The sequence below is a fragment of the Lagenorhynchus albirostris genome, chromosome 2 (assembly GCF_949774975.1).
Source record: "Lagenorhynchus albirostris chromosome 2, mLagAlb1.1, whole genome shotgun sequence".
NCBI classification, from domain to species: Eukaryota; Metazoa; Chordata; class Mammalia; order Artiodactyla; family Delphinidae; genus Lagenorhynchus; species Lagenorhynchus albirostris.
The window spans coordinates 51,109,172-51,128,780 of NC_083096.1; the positions used below are offsets into that span (position 1 = coordinate 51,109,172).

Below are 19,609 nucleotides of genomic sequence, written 5' to 3' on the forward strand. Positions count from 1 at the left end.
CTGTCATACAGAGTGAAGTAAGTCAGAAAGAGAAAAACAAATATCGTATATTAATGCATATATGTGGAACCTAGAAAAATGGTACAGATGAACTGGTCTGCATGGCAGAAATTGAGACACAGATGTAGAGAACAAATGTATGGACACCAAGGGGGAAAGCGGCAGGGGTGGTGGTGGTGTGATGAATTGGGAGATTGAGATTGACATGTAAACACTAATATGTGTAAAATGGATAAGTAATAAGAACCTGCTGTATAAAAAAATAAATAAAATAAAATTCAAAAATTCAAAAAAAAAAAAAAAAGAAGAGGATTCAGCCAGTGCTCAAGTGAACAATGAGCCCAACCCAAGGCAGACAAAATAGCCTCTCTGTTGGGGGGAAACTAGGTCTTATCTTGGTCAAGGATGAGTAAAGTGATCAAAAATGAATTAAGAGGGGAAATGCTGGAGAACAAGGTAGAGGGAACATCATCTCAAAGACTCAGAGGAAGAACATGCCTGTGAAAATGGTTTACTGCAGGAACCACATTTGGGGAAATGTGTGGCATCCTTAATAGACACAAAAAATGTAAGCAGGAAGAAAAAAATACTAATAGAAACCCAAAGAAACAAATATGTTAAGAATGAACCATGCGACTTCTGAGTACCATTAACCTCTAAGGACCTACAGTGGACCACAACTGCACTAGGAGCTAGGGCTCAGAGGTGACATAAGTATAGTTCTTGATCATCAGGCGCTCACAGTGCAGTGATCTCATTTCAACCAAATACCTTATTCCAAATTGAATTGTAACAGCGAGCTATGATATCATGAGATCCTACTGCATTTAAAAATGTTTATTTTCTGGACACAGCCACTCTATTTTTGAAAGAAATTAAATTATCATCTCCAAAGTAAGTAAGTGCAGCAGGGAATGCACAGAGGAATGGAAACCACTGAATGTTTTTTTGAACTCTGGCTGTTTCATGCAACACACTCTAAGAAAATCCACCATTCTTTAGAAGATATATTTCTCCCAGCTTAACAAGGTAGTGATGAAAGGTGCTCAGGAAGAGAGGTCAGGTAATGAGAACAACAAAGGCTGATGCCTCTGTCTAACCACCATTCAGCCCTTGGGTTGAGCCATAAGCTATTTGAGAACTCAGATGACTCTGTGCACCAGTACAGGGACATATCAGGGAAGCTCACTCACTGCCTCTGCTACTGACAACTGTTGATCCAACCCTGGCCACCCCTCTACCTTCGGTCTTCCCCCGCCCTCCTCTGAAAACAAAAATTAAGCCAACGCACTCAGAACTTCCTATCTTCTCTTCCTCACCTCTGAGGAAATATTAGTTCACATCAGAAGAGTGCAGGGGGAAGAGGACAACCATTTCTCAACCCGTTAATGAAGCTCTTCTCACAGGACCCGCCTTCTGGGTCACACTGATGGACCTAAGGGTGGGAGTGGGCCACAAGCTGGGCCAATTATAGAGCCCATTACACCCTGGGCACGGTGGCTGGATAAAGGACAGACAGCTGGCCCATGGGGCCAACTGCAGTGTACCTTTGGAATTTATGACCTAAGGACCATAGAGCACAGTGCCCATTTCCTCTCTGTAGTGGAGACTAGCAGCTCAGAGCTCATCAAGATGGTGTTTCCTGCCGCGGGGAGGAAGCTGGCCTACAGTAGAAGGAATGATACCAACACCCAGAAATGCGGTATGACAGATGTGGTCCCAGGTATTCTCAAGGAACAGCCACACCTCGACCTTCCTACAGTCATATTAGGCTTCCAGATACATTTTACTTTGAGTCTCGAGTTTATACTGGTTTTGACATTTTCAACAAAAAACAAAACAACCGTCACCCACCGATTGTTATACCCTTTGTACGTTTTGGTTTTCCAAAAGAACATTTTTTTCCTGATTATAAAAATGAGACTCATAAAAAGTCAAACAATATTGAAACGTATATTTTAAAAATTAGTGTAATTCCACCATCCAGACATAACCACTGTCTCTTCATATTCTTGAAAGTATTTCTTTCTTTTGAAATACAGATAATTTTATGACTACAATTTTATAACATACCATTTCACCTAAAAATATGTTTTTGTTGTTTTTATAGAATAATACTTCTAAATCTACATTTAAAAAATGGGTACCTAGAATTTTATTACATTAAATCACCTTAATGTACCCTGTCCCTTTTGTTGGACATATAGGTTATTTCAAAAACTTCACTATTATAAAGAACACAACAATGAACATCTTTGTAAGTACAGTTTGGAGCACTTGATTACCTCTTTAGGGTACATTTCTCACTTCTCAAATTCTAATACTATAACTTGTTTTACGGGACTCAACAAGTTTTGGCAACTCTTCCTGTGGCCTGTCCTATCAGTTTCATATATGTCCTCTTGATTCACTCATTCATTCACAACGCCAACAAACACTTACTGAGTGTATATTATGTGCCAGTCATTGTGCTAGATTTGGGGGAAACAAATGTGGATAAATTTTGGGTTTTATCCTTAAGGAGGAAGGAGTCACTAGCATCTATTTAAATCTGACCCCGTGCCAAACACTGTACAGGATTCTTTATCTCGCTTATTCATTTAAAAAAACGAAACAACCACCCTGTGCAGTGGTATTATCTCTTTTATATAAATGAGGAAAAGGAAGGTCAGAAAAGTTGAGTAGCTAGTCTAAGATTCTACAGTTAGTAAGTCCAAAGCTGGAATTCTAACCCAGGTCTGTCTGATTTCTTTCTGTCACATGTAGTTTAAGGAGAGAGATGTGAAAACAAATGACAAAAGCAAGCTGTAAGGGCTTTGTAAAATCTGAACAAATGGATGTATTTAGGTCCATCAACCGTGATGACAGCAGTCAGGCCTTAGGCAAATCTCGCAGGAGGCTTTTTATAGGCCAGGTTAAAGGGTCAAAACCCAACCTTAAATGATTTGCCCAACTCCACACAGCTCCAGAAGGCCCTTGGTAAGCAAGAATATTTGCCAAGTGGGACGCTGGGGAGAAGTAGGAGGCTGTTTCTAAACAGATCCTGTTTAGAGAAGCTGAAACCAGCAGGTGTAATGCAGGGTTCCTGGAAAGCTCAGAACAGCAGTGAGAGAGCAGACAGTCGTATGAAAGAAGAGCTCGGAGAAAAAGGCAAACTGTTGGGAGGTCTGAGGGTTCAGACATCCTGAGTGGCCTCACCCCTTGACTAGGTGATTCCCCAGCAACCCTCGGGATAAGCATGCATTCACTGGAGGCTGGGCATGGAGGAGCCCAGAAGCATTGCTTACCGGGCATGAGGCTGCAACAGCGGATTAAGCTTGGACAGCCTGTGACTCAGAGTCTGCTGAGGGCTTTAGATTTGTCTGGACAAGACCCACAAAGCTGACCAGGCAGCACCCCACTATGTGCAGCCAGGAAGTACTTCCCCAGTTGACAGGCTTCAGCTCTTTCTCTCCCTCCCTAAGACCTAACGTGCCGAGCGTGCGCATGTGGGGAGTTTGCCTCTGGAGCTGTTATCTCCATCCCTCGGTTCCTTGTACGTGTTCCACGTGGACTCCTTGTCCTGAGGCTGAGACCCCACTGGAAGGATCATGGCAGAGTGCAGTGAATTTCCAACCTATATCAAACCCCTTTTTTACACACAAAATCTTGAATGGAACACCAACAGATAAAGCAAACAAAATTGGAGCTGCTCCCGTCTGAGTGGGGACTGCGGATGCCAGGATCCCCTTCCTGTCCCAGGATGCTCTGTTGGGTACACAGTTTAAAAACCACGGTCATAGCTGCAAGACCTCTGAATTTAAAGTTAGAACACCCAGGTTCTAATCCAGGCTCTGCCATGTAGAAAGAGTGTGGCTTTCAAGAGGTCAATTAATCTCTCTTAGACTCCATTTTTTTCATCTGTGAAATGAAGATAGTAATTCTTGTCCACTTCAGAGGTTGCTGTGAGCATCAGGTACAACCACATGGGTAAAAGCAGCTGTAAAACACCACAGAAGTGTGACATTTTCCTTTCCCTGACTTCACACATGCATGGCCCATGACTGGTCCACATCCTTGGATAGGGGATGAAGCCACACCACTTGGGACCCAAACAATGTGATTTACTCACTTTTAGGGTTTCCAAAGAGAAACAGTCATTTCAAAGGCATATTTCTGAGGTTTTCCTCCCCTTCACGTTGTTATTCTTGGATTGCCCTCTTCACTCTTCTCTGACAGACAGACAGACAGACCTACTTCTGTGCCTCAGTCCCCACACCAGGAAACCCAAACCTGCTGCCCTCAGGAGCTCTCTTCTGCAGTCTTCCGTAGCAGGAGCTCCATGAGTGCCAGCTGATTTTGTCTCTCGGATTTATGACTTTCTGGGAAATCCCTTTTAGCAGGGAACAACCAGGCCATCTCCTCTCCCCCGCTGAGCGTACTCCAGGTCCATACAAAGCAAAAACGCCGAGTCTCTTCTCTGAGTTGTGCCAGAGAAACCGTTGTGTCTGGCGGTTCTCCCGTTGCTTGGTACTGTCTGTGGCAGCGCTGCAGGTGGCGAAAGGCAGTCTGCGGTGGTGATAACACACCCACTCCAGGCCCTCCCACCAGCAAAGCCAGAGATCGCAGGAAGGAGGGTGATGGTGGTGGGAACAGTGGTTTATCGGTGGGGTTCATCAGAGGGGACCATGTCAACTCCTCAGTCACGGGCTGACTTCAATTGTGGGCTTGGTTTGGAGGGTGGTTTAGTGAATGATGGTGCCCAGGCTGTTCTCAGCTGCTCCCCAGCTGCCCACACTGCTAGGGCTCTCCTTCTATTGTGTGGTACTCAAGGTGGGTGACCTGAGTTGTAACTCCACGTTCCCAGATAGTCACCAGCTAAATATCAAAGGTATATGTATGTTTGCTGTATTAAATTGGAGAGACTTTGTTTTCTGGGTAGGATCTCAGCCAGTGGTGTGAATTCTATTGGTAGAGTGATTTCAGGCCAACCCCTTAAGAGAGAGCAAGCTGGTTCTCCTAAAGGGCCAGTGGCTTGGATGGCCCATTACGGGCAGGGTAGAAACTGGATTTCAAATGGGGGAGATAATTCTACCCCACATCCCATAGATGAATAGAGTTTAATTTAGCAGCTACTCAGAAGAGATTTACTTCCTCCTTTGGCACCTGTTTTGACATTTCCTATAGTTTCATAGCCCACTTGACTTTAGTGGAGCCACAGAGACTCTGGAACTGCGTAGCCCATCTTTGCATTTTCTTTTTTTCTTCTTTATCAGTAAAATCTTGGCACCTCGTTTTATTTTTTTTTAATTTTTTCTTTTTTTATTGATATATAGTTGATGCACAATATTGTATGTTACAGGTCTACAATATAGCAATTCACATTTTTTAAGTTTATACTTGATTTACAGTTATTCTAGAATATTGGCTATATTCCCAGTGTTGTATGATATATCCTTATAGCTTATTTTATACATAATAGTTTGTAACTCTTAATCCCCTACCTCAATCTTTCCCCTCCCCCCTTCCCTCTCCCCACTGGTAACCACTAGTTTGTTCTCTGTATCTGTGAGTCTGCTTCTTTTTTGTCATATTCACTAGTTTGTCATATTTTTTTAGATTCCACGTGTAAGTGATAACATACAGTATTTGTCTGTCTGTCTTACTTGTTTCCCTAAGCATCACATTTTCTTTTGAGTGACATAGTCCAGTGAAGAGAAAGGATAAATAAGGTGAAAGAAGTGAGGCCACTAGCAGAGAATTCTAGGCCTGAGAGTCCTGGCAGCAAGATCCACTCTTCTTGCCAGAGGGTCCCTTGTGGCTTTCAGTGGTTGGCCTCTTCCCACTACTCAGATCTGTTCCTTGATGGTCCTCTAATATGTGGTCATCCCTCAGGGCCAGGTTTCAGGACTTTGGTGTTCTCCCAGAGGATGACGGAGGAAGAGACATTTCTTTGCCTCTTCCACTCTGTCTGCTCCCACAGCCCATCCCCGTGTGTGTCTTTCCGTGGTGCCAACGAGACATCACACATACTCCCTGCAGCTACTACCCCAGCCGTCTACACAGGTGGGGCTTCCTGTCATTCAGCCTGCAGGCCGGTTGTGAGTGTGGTGTCCCTGGTGGCCTGGGTCCCAGCAGACCATCCTGACCCTTGAGCTCACCAGCTTGCAAGCTGAAGACCAGAGAACTCATTGGTGAATGAGTGTAAAATGTGTTTTGTGCCTACACCCAACATTTAACTCTACACACCACAAAGGTATCAGGGAGTGGATGGGATAATTGACATCTCAATTGGTTAATTGGTTTTAAATTCCTTCTCCACCAGACCTTTTACCAGAGCTTTTCATTTCTCCATTTTTCTCCTTTCATTTTCTCTGTCTAACCTCTACTTAGGGAGCTAATCAACCATGACAAGAACAAAATGCCAGCAGCCAGAGGAAGGGGAAAATAGGAGCCGGGATGCTCTGCACACTGAACCATGGGTTCTTGACCTGATCATATCCCATCTCACAGAGGAAAGTGGGCTCACTGTCCTTCTCCCTGCTTATAACTCAGGGCACAGACCTCCTCCATGAGGCCCCTACCCCCATGGGGTCCACCTGCCAGGGCAGAAGTGCAGGAAGTGTGATTTTGCTTCTGGGGTGGGAGGGGAGGAAGGAGCTGGCTGTTGCCAAGGGAGTAAGGAGGCCTGGGTGAGTCCAGGATGTTCTCAGCCTCAGAACTGGCCGGTGAGCACTGAGACATGCACATCCCCACAGGTGCAGGATGTAGAACAGAAGTGGCCCTGGGTGAGGCTGACAGGGCAGCTGGTGACCCACTTTGCATATGCTCATGGGAGGCTAAAATTAGGTTCTGGCTCACACCAGGTGGATGGACCACATTTAGCTCTTCTCCACCACTGAGCTGGGGGCTTGCTATGCTTTGGCTACGATGGAGCCTGGCTTGCCCTTTCAGAGTCATACATTGGGCTCCAGGTCATCATTGTGTTGGGGTAAAGTCAGGGGAAAATCACAACTACTTCCCTTTCCCCCAAGTCTGGACATAATAGATTTAAAATCTGGCTGAGGGGCTTCTCTGGTGGCGCAGTGGTTGAGAATCTGCCTGCCAATGCAGGGGACACGGGTTCGAGCCCTGGTCTGGGAAGATCCCACATACCGCGGAGCAACTAGCCCCGTGAGCCATAATTACTGAGCGTGCGCATCTGGAGCCTGTGCTCCGCAACGAGAAGCCGCGATAGTGAGAGGCCCGCGCACCGCTATGAGGAGGGGCCCCCACTTGCCGCAACTGGAGAAAGCCCTCACACAGAAACGAAGAGCCAACACAGCCATAAATAAATAAATTAAATTCAAAAAAAAAAAATCTGGCTGAGGGATTCCCTGGTGGCGCAGTGCTTGAGAGTCTGCCTGCTGATGCAGGGGATGCGGATTCATGCCCCCGTCTGGGAAGATTCCACATGCCGCGGAGCGGCTGGGCCCATGAGCCATGGCCGCTGAGCCTGCGCGTCCGGAGCCTGTGCTCCGCAATGGGAGAGGCCACAACAGTGAGAGGCCCATGTACCGCAAAAGAAAAAAAAATCTGGCTGAAATGGACAGAAGGATTGTCAAGTCTTGCCTAGTCATCCTTATGCCATCACGTCCTTCTCTCTCTTTGCTCTACCCCAAACCTAAAACGTCAAGATCCCACAAGAGAGGCCTCAGCCTGGCATTGCTCATGGACTTTACCTGACCCCTTGCCACTAACCCGTCTCCTACAACATTACTTGCTGTGCTCGTCACTCTTCTGACCTCTGACTCCATGATGGGCCTTCCTTTCTGTGGTCCAGCCTCTTTCCCTTACCCCCAGTGCTCAGTTTCTCTGGCCTTCAATTTTGCTTCCTTCCTTAACTATGGTTTGCATTTCTTTTGCAGTGAGCCACCTTGAGCCATGCAGGTGTGGGTCCAGCTGTGCAGGACCCAGGAGGAGGGCACCTGGAGGAGGGGGAGGGGTGTCAGCCAAAGAGCCCATGGGGAGAGAAGGTCTGCGGGCTGTGTGCCAAGTGGAGATGTCTGTGCCCCTCGGTTTTGTCAGTGACCCCTGGCAGCTCTGGCCTCCTCTCAGCTGTGGGATCTGAGCAGACCCCTAAAGTACCAGCCAGGAAACAAGGGCCCTGTTTGCCACACCACAGGAGCATCCATGTTTTGCTAAAGGCATGGTGCCTCCACTGTATTTTCGAAAGACTACACGTTAGACAGAGGAATTGTTTTTTCTTTTTAAAAAGGGATGGGGGTGGGGAGGAAAGGGTGGTGGTTTTAGGCAGGATGTGAGGCATCCAGTCAGCTGCTTTACATCAGAGGTTGTCAGGGCTGGATGAAGTCCTGTCCACAGTGGTCTCTGTGACCCTGGGGGAGTGCGCTGGGGAGGAGGCCAGACAGGGTAGAGACGGAGGAGTGCTCAGAAGCCCTGCCCATCTCTACCTGGGGCAGCCTGCCAGGCCCGGTGAGTGACAGCACATCCACTTGTTTGGTCCCGGAGACCAAGGGCTGTTCCCTTGTCAGGAGAAAGCTGTAGATTTGAATGCTTTCAAAATTAAGAGGCTGCTTGTGACTGGACACTGGTCACTAGAACGACAGATGGGCAAGAAGAGGGACTGAAGAGGATGGGCACAGTGTTCAGGAAACCGTCACCCATATCCCAGCTGGCCCGTTTTTTTGTTGTTGTTGTTTTTTTTTTTTGCGGTACGCGGGCCCCTCACCGCTGCAGCCCCTCCCGCTGTGGAGCACAGGCTCCGGACGCGCAGGCTCAGCGGCCACGAGGCATGCGGGATCCTCCCGGACCGGGGCACGAACCCGTGCCCCCTGCATTGGCAGGCGGACTCCCAACCACTGCGCCACCAGGGAAGCCCTGGCCTGTTTTTTAACATGGCCTTTTCCCCTAGCTTGCTGACAGTGTGACCACCACAGAGCCAGCCACCGTGCTGAGCATGCTGGGGGGTGCACCAGTGACCGCAAAAGACACAGAAGTCTCTGTTCCCAAGGATTTAAATATCTGAGGGGGGAGGTGAGATAGGACCCAGGAACAGCCAGCAGATTCTGTATGAACAAATATAAGAATTACGCGGGGATAGATAGCCACGGGGCAGATGTCCCCCAGCAGCCGTTACAGGCACGTAGACAAACACAACTACGGGGACCCTGAGATCAACCTTGGAGATTGATCCAGATTCCTCAGATCTGTTGGAAGCTCTCAAATATTATTTCCAGTGGTTTATTCTGGAAGTGATGTTGGCTCCTCTGGGAATCACTTTGGAGCACAGTCCCTCTAGAGACCAGCTACAAACATCAGGGATCAGGTCCCTGCAAAGCAAGATCACTCTGTGTAGGTGGTGGACCAGGACCCCATAGAAGAGGACCAGGAATAAGGTGGCCTCAACAACAGTGAAAAGGCTGACCCCCTCCAAACCTCCACTCTTAAATCAAGCCGGTCATGCCACTGACCTCACACCTGAGGCACTGTTTTGTTTGCTTATCTTTTTCTCCTGCGTGGAAGGAAACAGTTGCCAGGAAAGGTAAGTTATAAAAGAAAACTACTGCCTTATCCTGATAAACTGGGAACAAACACGGAGCAGTAAAAGCTCTAGGGAGCAGAACCAGGGGTTCTCACCCTGGGCACCACTGGCATGATGGCCTGGAGAGTTCTTTGCTCTGGAGGCTGTCCTGTGCATGGTAGGATGTTTAGCAGTATCCCTGGCCTCTGCTGACTAGGCCCTGCCTCTAGCTGTGACAACCAAAAAGGCCTCCTGACACTGTCAAATGTCCGCTGGAGGAAAAAGCACCTGCAGTAGACAGTCACGACTAGAGATGAGGGTGTTGGGCTTCCAGGCTGCACCGGGGACACACCCTCCCACTCACTTTGGAAAGGGCTTGACTTCCAAAATGGGAACAGAATCACAGGAGGGTCAGTGAAGGTCACGGGGTTCAGCGTGGCTCAAATTCCAACGACATGTGGTGCTTTCTCAAGAAAAAAAAAATGTTTGAGGATTTCCAGTGTTGATGTAAATTACTTTTATAGGATCGTTAGTTAAATATGTACACGCATGAAACTGGGCATGCATCCCACAGGCTTGTAACTTCTACAACTATAAAATCAAAAGAGCGTCACGATTTTGACAACCAAACGGCAAACCAATAAATCTTAAGTTAACAGCATTACTTTAACAAGACAGATGGCGTGATTTTGCGGAGTAAATTGCCCCTCACTTTGTCACTGGGTACCGAGTCACTTTTGGGGTTAGGTATCGTCCCCTAACTCACATCTCATACAACATGGTCTCTTCAAACTCCTGTGAAAACTCTGGTTGTGAGCCTTCCGTGAGGTCACTTGGCAAACGCAGACTCTACTCTTGAGGGTCACCTGTGCTTTCACCTTAGTGTCCTGAGACAATTGAAACAGCACATCAGGACCCCAACGTAATCATAATCACAGAGTGATCCTGGCACTGTCAGCTCTAAAGTGGACACACAGAGGACCCAGGTGATGTGCATGTTCTTTAGATTCTCATCAAAACGGTAAGAATTTCTTATTTAAAAAAAATTAAAGTTCCCACAGAGAACTCCCAAGAATACACCAGAGACTTTCGGGGAGTTCTAATTAGGGCTGATCCTCTTTGCAGATGAGGATCGAGGCCCAAAGAATTGCCCAGGGAAACGGCTGCTGAGGGTCAGGGATTGCTGGAAAAGGGCTCTTCCTCTCCTCGGGCTGTCTTTCCAGCACTACATTGTAGAATTCTTATGTGAAACTACACATAAGATTTCGCTTATTGTTTTAAGTGTTCATTCAACTGAACATGTTCATTTTTCAAAGGAACTAAATTGAACTAGGAAGTTTCTTTTTTCAAATCTCAATCTTTTAGTGTTTAATAGTTTGTGTACATGTGTGCAGGTGTGTGTGAAGTATAACATACATACACAAATGTGCATTAAAAATTAATACCCAGTTTAGTGAATAACTGTAAAGTGAAAACCCATGAAACCACAGCCGGGTCAAGAAATACAACGTTTCCAGTGCCCAGAAGTCTCACGTATTCTTTGCTATCACAATCCTTCCTTTCCTCTAAAAGTAACTGCCATCCTAACCTTTCTTATAATGACTTCCTTGCTTTTCTTTATAGTTTTACCCTCTCTCTATGCATCCCTAAACAACAGACTGAGTTTTGCCTGTTTGTTTATGAGCTTTCTACCAAATGTGTCTTGCTTCTTTTGCTCAACATTCTGTCTGTGAAATTCATCCCTGCTATTGCAAGTGGCTCTAGTTCTCACTTATCCTTTCTATGTTGGGCAGACAACCTGGTCTCCAGGTTGGGGCTATTAGGAACAATGTTTCTCTAGACATTCTTGTATATACTCTGGTGCACAGGATACATATAGACATCTACCTCCAGGGCATTTTCCCACAGTGGCATTTCTTCACTTGTGAACAGGTTGTGTGCATCTTCAACCTCAGTAGACAATGGTACTATTTTCCAAAATCACTGCTTCAATCCAAAGTTCCACTATCGGTAGTTCCCATTATTCTCTGTCCTCATTAGCGCTTATTATTGTCAAACTTTAAAATTTTAACTGTCAGGTGGGTGTATAGGGATATCTCATTATGGGTTTAATCTGCATTTCCCTGATTACTAAAAAAAAATAAGGCACCTCTTGCCACAGTTATTGGCCATGTGAATTTCCTTCTACGTGATGTGCCTGTTCAAATCTTTTGCCATCTTTATTGTCAAATTTAAAATTTTTTTAAATAAATTTTTTATCTTCATCAAAATTTTGCTTGACACAAAAGTATATCCATGTTCCAAGGTACCTCTGCTTACCTGAGGACTATATACAGTTCAAGGCAAAATGTCTTAAGTTCTATAAGCTTGGAAGTGATTGTTTTTTGTATTTCACATCATTGAAAAGATAACAGTAGAGGTTCACAGAAAGATACCTATCCAGATCTATTTTTCTTGTCTCCATTTTCCAAATCTAACATCCTTTCATTGAATTTTGCTCCCTCTGTTTCCCTATATTTTCATAGAGAACAAACATACCCTTATACATCACAGTCCTTTGTTAAAATCACCAACTACAGACAAGGTCATTTATTATTCTATTCTGTGTCTCTCAGCGCCATGTGTTGTATGCATTGCTACAAGTTAGCTAAATGTCAGTAATGAAGTGGTGCCTCGATTATGTATATGACAATGCAGCTGAGATATTATTAAGTAAAATACGTATATATGGCTCTAATAGTTATGCATATCTTAAAAAAAAAAAAAAACAGTTCACCCAAGCCTGAGCTCTAGCTTTTGCTCACCTTATCTCCTTTAGACATTTGGGTATGAGCTCACTGGCAAAGAGTGAAGCCCATATAATCTACCATTAAATAAATTATTCAGTAATCTGTGATGCCCTTGTAACATGAGAATCCTCTATTAAAAAAATAAATAGCTGCACTGCCTACGGAGGCATGTGCCTACTATATATAGTCTTTATAGAAGTTGCTTTGCTAATGAACCCAATTAGGCCTCCCTGGTAATCTACAGAATTGATGTTTGTTGCAGGGTTTTATACTAAGCCATTCATTACACACTTATGTGTGGGTGTGTGATGCATACACACACACCCAGAGGACCAACAGAGAAAGCCCAAGCAGGTGTGAGTTATTTGTTAGAGCTGTCTCATTTTCCCCCTTAACACATTAGACACTCAAATAAGGACAAAATGACTACAGGTCGTCTGTAGATTCAATGATATGCATTTCTGGCTGTATCCAAGCAACTGGGTCTCTATTTTTTTCAAAGTGAACATTCAAGTTGTCTGCTAAAAACATCGATTTCCCTCCCAGACAAATAAAAACTTGGACACGGAGTTTCCCCTCTTACCTCTCATTTTTCCCCAGGGGCGAGTATGATGGCCGGAAAGCTGGTGTGGGACCTGGGCTACGTGGAACTGAGGAATCGAGGTGGAAGCTTACAGATCAGAACTGGGCAGAGAGGCTGAATGAATTCTCATTCTGGAAGGACTGGAAGAGATATAGTCAGATGTCTATTTCTCATAGTTTAATTTTTTGATTAGAAAAATATTTTATGAATATAGAAACATAGTTGGTACTTGGAGAAAGCAATTCCCTTTATAATGAACCCATGAAGGCGAGAATAGCCCGTTAACTACACTATTCATGCAGTATATGTCACGTTAACTTCTGAGTTGACAATTACTGAAGATTTTTCAACATTGTGCATCAAGTCATCTATCAAAAGCAGACAGTGATAGAATTCTAAGCATATTGAAAAAAAGGGTGGATTGACAAGTGAAATGGAATTACGTGAAAAGCAGCAGAAATTTGGTGGAAAATTGGAATTTTTCCAACACTCCACACAGTTGTTTAATAGTAAAGAAGCTTCTGACAAATAATACACAAGACAGAGAAAGACACAGTATGACATCACTTATATGTAGAATCTAAAAAACTATAACAAACTAGTGAATATAACAAAAAAGAAGCAGACTCACAGATATAGAGAACAAACTAGTGGTTACCAGTAGGGAGAAGGAAGTGGGGAGGGGCAAGGTAGGGGTAGGGGATTAAGAGGTACAAACTACTATGTATAAAATAAATAAGCTACAAGGATATACTGTACAACATGGAATATAGCCAATATTCTATAACTATAAATGGAGTATAACCTTTAAAAATTGCAAATCATTGTATTGTATACCTGTAACTTATATAATACTGTATAGCAACTATAGTTCAATTAAAAAAAAGAAGTAAGAAAATAAAATAATGTATTAGGAAAAAAATAAAATAATATATTAGGAAAAAAATAAAATAATGTATTAGGGAAAAAAACAATACACGAAAGCTGCACAAATCAGTTTACAATTAAAAGTTGAAATATAAAGATAGATTTAAAAACTTAAATTACCACAATGAGATTTCACTACACACCCATCAGAATGACTAAAATAGGAAGTACCGTAGTGACAATATCAACTGCTGGCCAAGATGTACAGAAACTGAATCACTCATACATTGCTGGTGGAGAACATTTTGGTAGTTTCTTACAAAGCTAAACATGCAACGACCACATGACCCAGCAACTGCACTCTTGGGCAATTATCCCAGAGAATAAAAACTTATGTTTTAACTTTACAGAAAAACCTGTATATGAGTATTCATAGCAGCTTTATTCATAATAGCTTCAAACTGAAAACAACCCAGATGTCCGTCAGTGGGTAAATGGTTAAATTAACTATGGTACATCCATACCTTGGAATACAACCCAGCATAAAAAGGAACTTATTAATATATGCAAAAATTTGGATGGATCTCAAGGGAGCTGAGTCAAAAAAGCCAGTCCCAAAAGGTTACATAGGTTATGATTCACTTATATATCATTCTTAAAACAACAAAAATATAGCAATAGAGAACAGGTTGCCAGCGGTTAGGGCTGGGGGGTGGAGGAGGGAGCAAGAAGAAGATGTGGGGGGTTAGATGTCGGGGGCAACACAAGAGATAGTGATTGATAAACCTCCACATGTGATAAAATAGCAAAGAACTCATACACACACACACACACACACACACACACACACACACGATGAAGGAAACATGAATAAGATCTGGGGATTAGACCAATGTCAATATCCTGACTCTGATATTGTACCATAGTTTTGCAAGATATTACCACTGGGGAGGACTGGGCAAAGAGCTCATGGTATCTACCTGTATTATTTGTTACCACAGCATGTGAATCTACCTCAAAATAAAGTGTGCAATTAAATTTTTAAAATTAAATGCAATCTGGTATTCTCACAATAGGCATCGGTTAACCTTATTGTAGACAGAAAGAATTCAGATGTGCCGCTATAGAAAGACCAGTGGAGAGGCGCCACAGCCTGGAAAAAGTTCAAAGTGGAGGACAAAAGCAGAGGCTGGAGTTATTCCTGCACCTGTGTGTGTGTGTGTGTGTGTGTGTGTGTGTGTGTGTGTGTGTGTGTGTGTGTGTCAAGGGAAGGTATCAGCAGAGGTTATTTTTGGGGTTCCAGGGCAGGGTGAAGAGGGAGCTCTTAGAAATAGGGATCTGCTGCATGCCAGTGAGGAAGCTTCCAGAGGCAAAGGAGGGGGACAGATGGCAGCTCCCAATGGGGCCCAAGTTCCAACCATGAGTTGTTTTTTTTTTGCGGTATGCGGGCCTCTCACTGTTGTGGCCTCTCCCATTGCGGAGCACAGGCTCCGGACGCACAGGCTCAGCGGCCATGGCTCACGGGCCCAGCCGCTCCGCGGCATGCGGGATCCTCCCGGACCAGGGCACGAACCCGTGTCCCCTGCATCGGCAGGCGGACTCTCAACCACTGCGCCACCAGGGAAGCCCCAACCATGAGTTTTCTAACTTCAGTAATTCAAACGTACACCATTAGATAGAGCTAAAATTACTCCAGCTGCTGGAACCCAAACTTTTCTTCATGTGTGTGAGTGTGTGTGTGTGTGTGTGTGTGTGTGTGTGTGTGTGTGATGGATTCAAACCACAGTGGATTATCTTTGGGTGGCTGTGTATTAGTCACCACAGCTTCAATTGTGTTTCTGTTTGGTTATCAAACTGCAATTCCACTGATACCCTCTCCATGAGTGTATTCTCTGTGAGCAACATGAAAAGGAGCTCAGGTTGAATTGCAAACTTGTCCTGAATTTATAATTATAATATGACCTTCCTTATTCAGGCCTCAATTAACTCAGCTTTAGGATAATCCACAGTGAAGAAAGAGTTGAAAAAGAAAGAAAAGAAATGGGGTGAGTCAAGGCAGGCACTGGAGTCTGTTCTCTTAGACCTTGGGTGAGCTCAGCGGAACCTTAAGACCTGGGCTTACTCTGGGCCTCACCCCATCCCAGAGCCAGATGTGAGTGGAAGGGACTGATAATAACCTACTGACTGGTTAGAGTGGGGCTAGGAATCTAGGAGATTAGTGAGAAAAACAAAATAAACTTAGTACTTAGCATTCTGTTCAAGATTGCAAACTTCAATACTGATTTTTTAATAGCATTTCACAACCTGTACCTTACTGGTTCTTTATTCCCACTTCAGAAAGCAAGCAGGTTCTACAGCATATGTTTCTTAATAGCTCTAGTTCTGATTATCTGTCATCTTGGTTCATTTGCTGTCCTTCAAGCACTCATTGTTGTCCTGTGTTTAAAAGACACTTGATGTACTTTATTTAGATATCTTAATAAACCTCTATCAGGAATCTTCAGGTTGAACAGTGAGGTTTATATTTTTCACTCTCCTGATGGCCCACCAGAGTAAAATAGATGGCTTGGGGTAAATATGGCAAAAAGATGAGTTTGGGGGCCAGACAGATCTGCACTTGCCAATTCTGTGACCTCATCAAGTTATTTAACTTCTCTGAATCTGTACGGCAAAACAGTTAAAAGTACAGGCTTTAGGAAGATGTGGTACATATATACAATAGAATATTACTCAGCCATTAAAAAGAATGAAATAATGCCATTTGCAGCAATGCTGATGGACATAGAGATTGTCATACTGAGTGAAGTAAGTCAGACAGAGAAAGACAAATATCATATGATATTGCTTATATGTGGAATCTAAAAAAAATTATAGAAATGAACTTATTTACAATACAGAAACAGACTCACAGACTCAGAGAACGAACTTATGGTTTCCGGGGGAAGGGTGGGGGCAAGGGATAGTTAGCAAGTTTGGGATTGACATGTACACACTGCTATATTTAAAATGGATAACCAACAAGGACCTATTGTATAGCACAGGGAACTTTGCTCAATATTATGTAACTACCTAAATGGGAAGAGAATTTGAAAAGAATAGATACATGTATATGTATAACTGAATCACTTTGCTGTACACCAGAAACTAACACAACATTGTTAATAAACTATGATCCAATATAAAATGAAAAGTTAAAAAAATTTTTTTAAAAACCAAAAAAAGTATGATATGCACCAAGGGGAGAGAAATTTTGTGAACTTTGTATATTTCACCCAGAAAAGAACAGCAATGCATTGTTATTATATCAATGGGATTCAATTATATAAAATAAAATGTGCTCTATAAACCTTAAAAAAAAGTACAGGCTTTAGGATCAGACCACCTGATTTGAATCCTAGCACCACTACATACTGCCTGGGTGTCCTTGAATAAATTGCTGAACTTCTTTAAACCTTAGTTTCTTTACCTGCCAAATACATGTCACAGCTAGTTTCCCTCCTTCCTTGGTAATAAAGTCTTGGTTTTTAGCTGCACACATGGCCTTCTAAATAGAGACCATATTTTTCAACCTCCCATGTAGCTGGGTGTGGCTATGTGACTACCTTCTAAAATATCATGTGCAATTTCTGGGAAGCATACTTAAAGGAAGGGCGTGTGCTCTTCTTCACCTCTTCCTTCTTCTTGTCTCCTGGAATGCAGATATGATTGCTGGAGCTAAGGAGTTTTCTTAGACCATGAAAATGAGGGCCAATGGAGGGTTGTCCGGAACCAGGGCCCAGAGGTCCATGGGGCCCAATCCTGGGCTATGAAAAGAGCTCAGCACTGCCAGTTCTGACCTGGAGCACCATGCCAAGCTTCCCCCCTAGTCAGCTGGAGGACCTGGAGCCCACCAAGGCGGAGCACAAATGCAGAGAAAGTCCTCGCCATAATAACGGCATGGAAAGAAGAAAGAAGAGTATCAGATGGCAGAGGAAAGATTCCAGTTGACCCGATTCTCTACACAGAAAATGCTGAAGGCAATTCCCCACCAAAAGAAAACAAAACAAAACTCAGGAAACTCAGTTCAATTGCAGGGTACAAACCTCATCGATACTACAGAAATCGGTTGCCATTCTGTACACTCACAACAAACTATCCGAATGAGAAAGGAAGAAGACAATCCCATGGACAATGATGGTAACAACACAAAGAAAATACCTAGGAGTCCATCTAACCCATGATCTACAAGACCCGAAACTCAGAAAATGGGATGAGAGACATATCGACGAAAGAAAATGAAGACAACACACACCCAACATGGAAAGATAGGTGATGCTCATAGGTCAGAAGAGTCCGTCTTGTGCAAATGATTCCATGCCCCTGAGGCAATCCATAGAGTGGATGCCATTCCTCTCAAAATACCCACAGACTTTCTCAGACAAGAATTCCGAAATGTGTCTGGAAACACAAAAGAACCTAGAGAGTGTCCATATGCTCTTCAGAAAGAAGTGCAGATTTCAGATGTCCCATGCTGCCTGATTTCCAACTAGACTGCAAACCTACCATCATTAATACAGCATGGTATTGGCACACAAGACATCCACATAGATCCAAGGAAGAGAACAGAGAGCCCAGAGAGAAAGCCACGCTTGTGTGGTCAATTCATCTCTGACAAAGGAGGTGAGAAGGTCCCATGGGGACAAGATAGCTTGTGCAATGAATGGTGCTGGGGAAACTGGACTGCTCCATGCACAAGCATTACACTGGATTCCTTTCTCGTACCATCTACAGCAAGAACCTGACACTAAATCGACTACTGCAACGTAAAACCTAAAGCCAGGCCAGGCCTAGAAGAAACCCATAGGCAGTACGTTCTTGGACCTCAGTCTTAGAAACATGTCTGTGGATCGGTCTCCTTGGGCAAGGGAAACAGAAGCACAATAAAGCCAGTTGGGGCTCCAGGCGACTGAAAAGGGTTTTCAACGGCACAGGCAAAGTATCCGCACAACGAAAAGGCAGTGGAGCGAATGTGAGAGAACACTGATTTGCAAACGATGTAACTGAGACGGGGGATCATCTGGAAAACAGACCGAGAAATTGCACAATGCAAGCCTTCAAGACACAAAAACCCTAACCCGAAGCTTAACCCTAACAATGTATGTGTGTTTACATATGTGCACCTGTAGGTATTCTATACATAATATACCTAGATTATATATAGTAAAAAAAAAAAGAAAAGAAAAGAAAAGAAAATGAGGGCCATATTCTAGGGCTGGCAGAGTTGAAAGCTGAAAGAAGCTGCTGTCCCTGAACAGTTTGAACTTATTTTTAAATTTTAATGTGAGAGAATACAACCTGTGTATTTAAGCCACTGTTAACTCAGGTTTTTTGTCACATGTATATGAACCTAATCCTGACTGCTGTAATAAGGATCAAAATAGCTACCAAGGAACATGAATGAAAAAGGACCTTCAAAAACTCTTTCCTCCATTAAAAACAATGAGAAAACTTGCCAAAATGGTCAGAATCAACTTTTCCAAAACTCTGAAAATTAACAAAAGGTGTTTTGGTTAGCCTATTTATTCAATCCATAGGTATTTATTCAAGAAAAACCACTGGATCTCAGTAAGAACATCAAACTGTGACATTTTAACATGACCCCTCTCCAGCTCCATGGTGACCTTGAAAACCAAAAGCTTCCAATCGTGGTGAAAACTAGAAACCTGCCAGCCACTGGAGTGGGCAAAACAGGATTGAAGCACCTTTAAAACCTCATTCCCAGAGAATGGTCATTATTTGAGTTGTCTGGTGATTTTCTGAAAAACCCCACTGGCAAGGCTATCTCTATTTGACCTACCTTGGAGCTCACTCAGTGTGAAAAGCCTTTTA

At 43.7% G+C, this 19,609-nt stretch overlaps 1 long non-coding RNA gene across 1 annotated transcript in view; it reads right to left on the minus strand.

The window, feature by feature from the left end:
• Positions 1-19,609, minus strand: part of LOC132515812 (uncharacterized) — a 110,595-nt gene that overhangs the window by 77,161 nt on the left and 13,825 nt on the right. Inside the window, exon 2 of the long non-coding RNA XR_009539194.1 lies at positions 12,875-13,014. This is a non-coding gene — a long non-coding RNA (uncharacterized LOC132515812). The remainder of the gene's footprint in view (positions 1-12,874; positions 13,015-19,609) is intronic.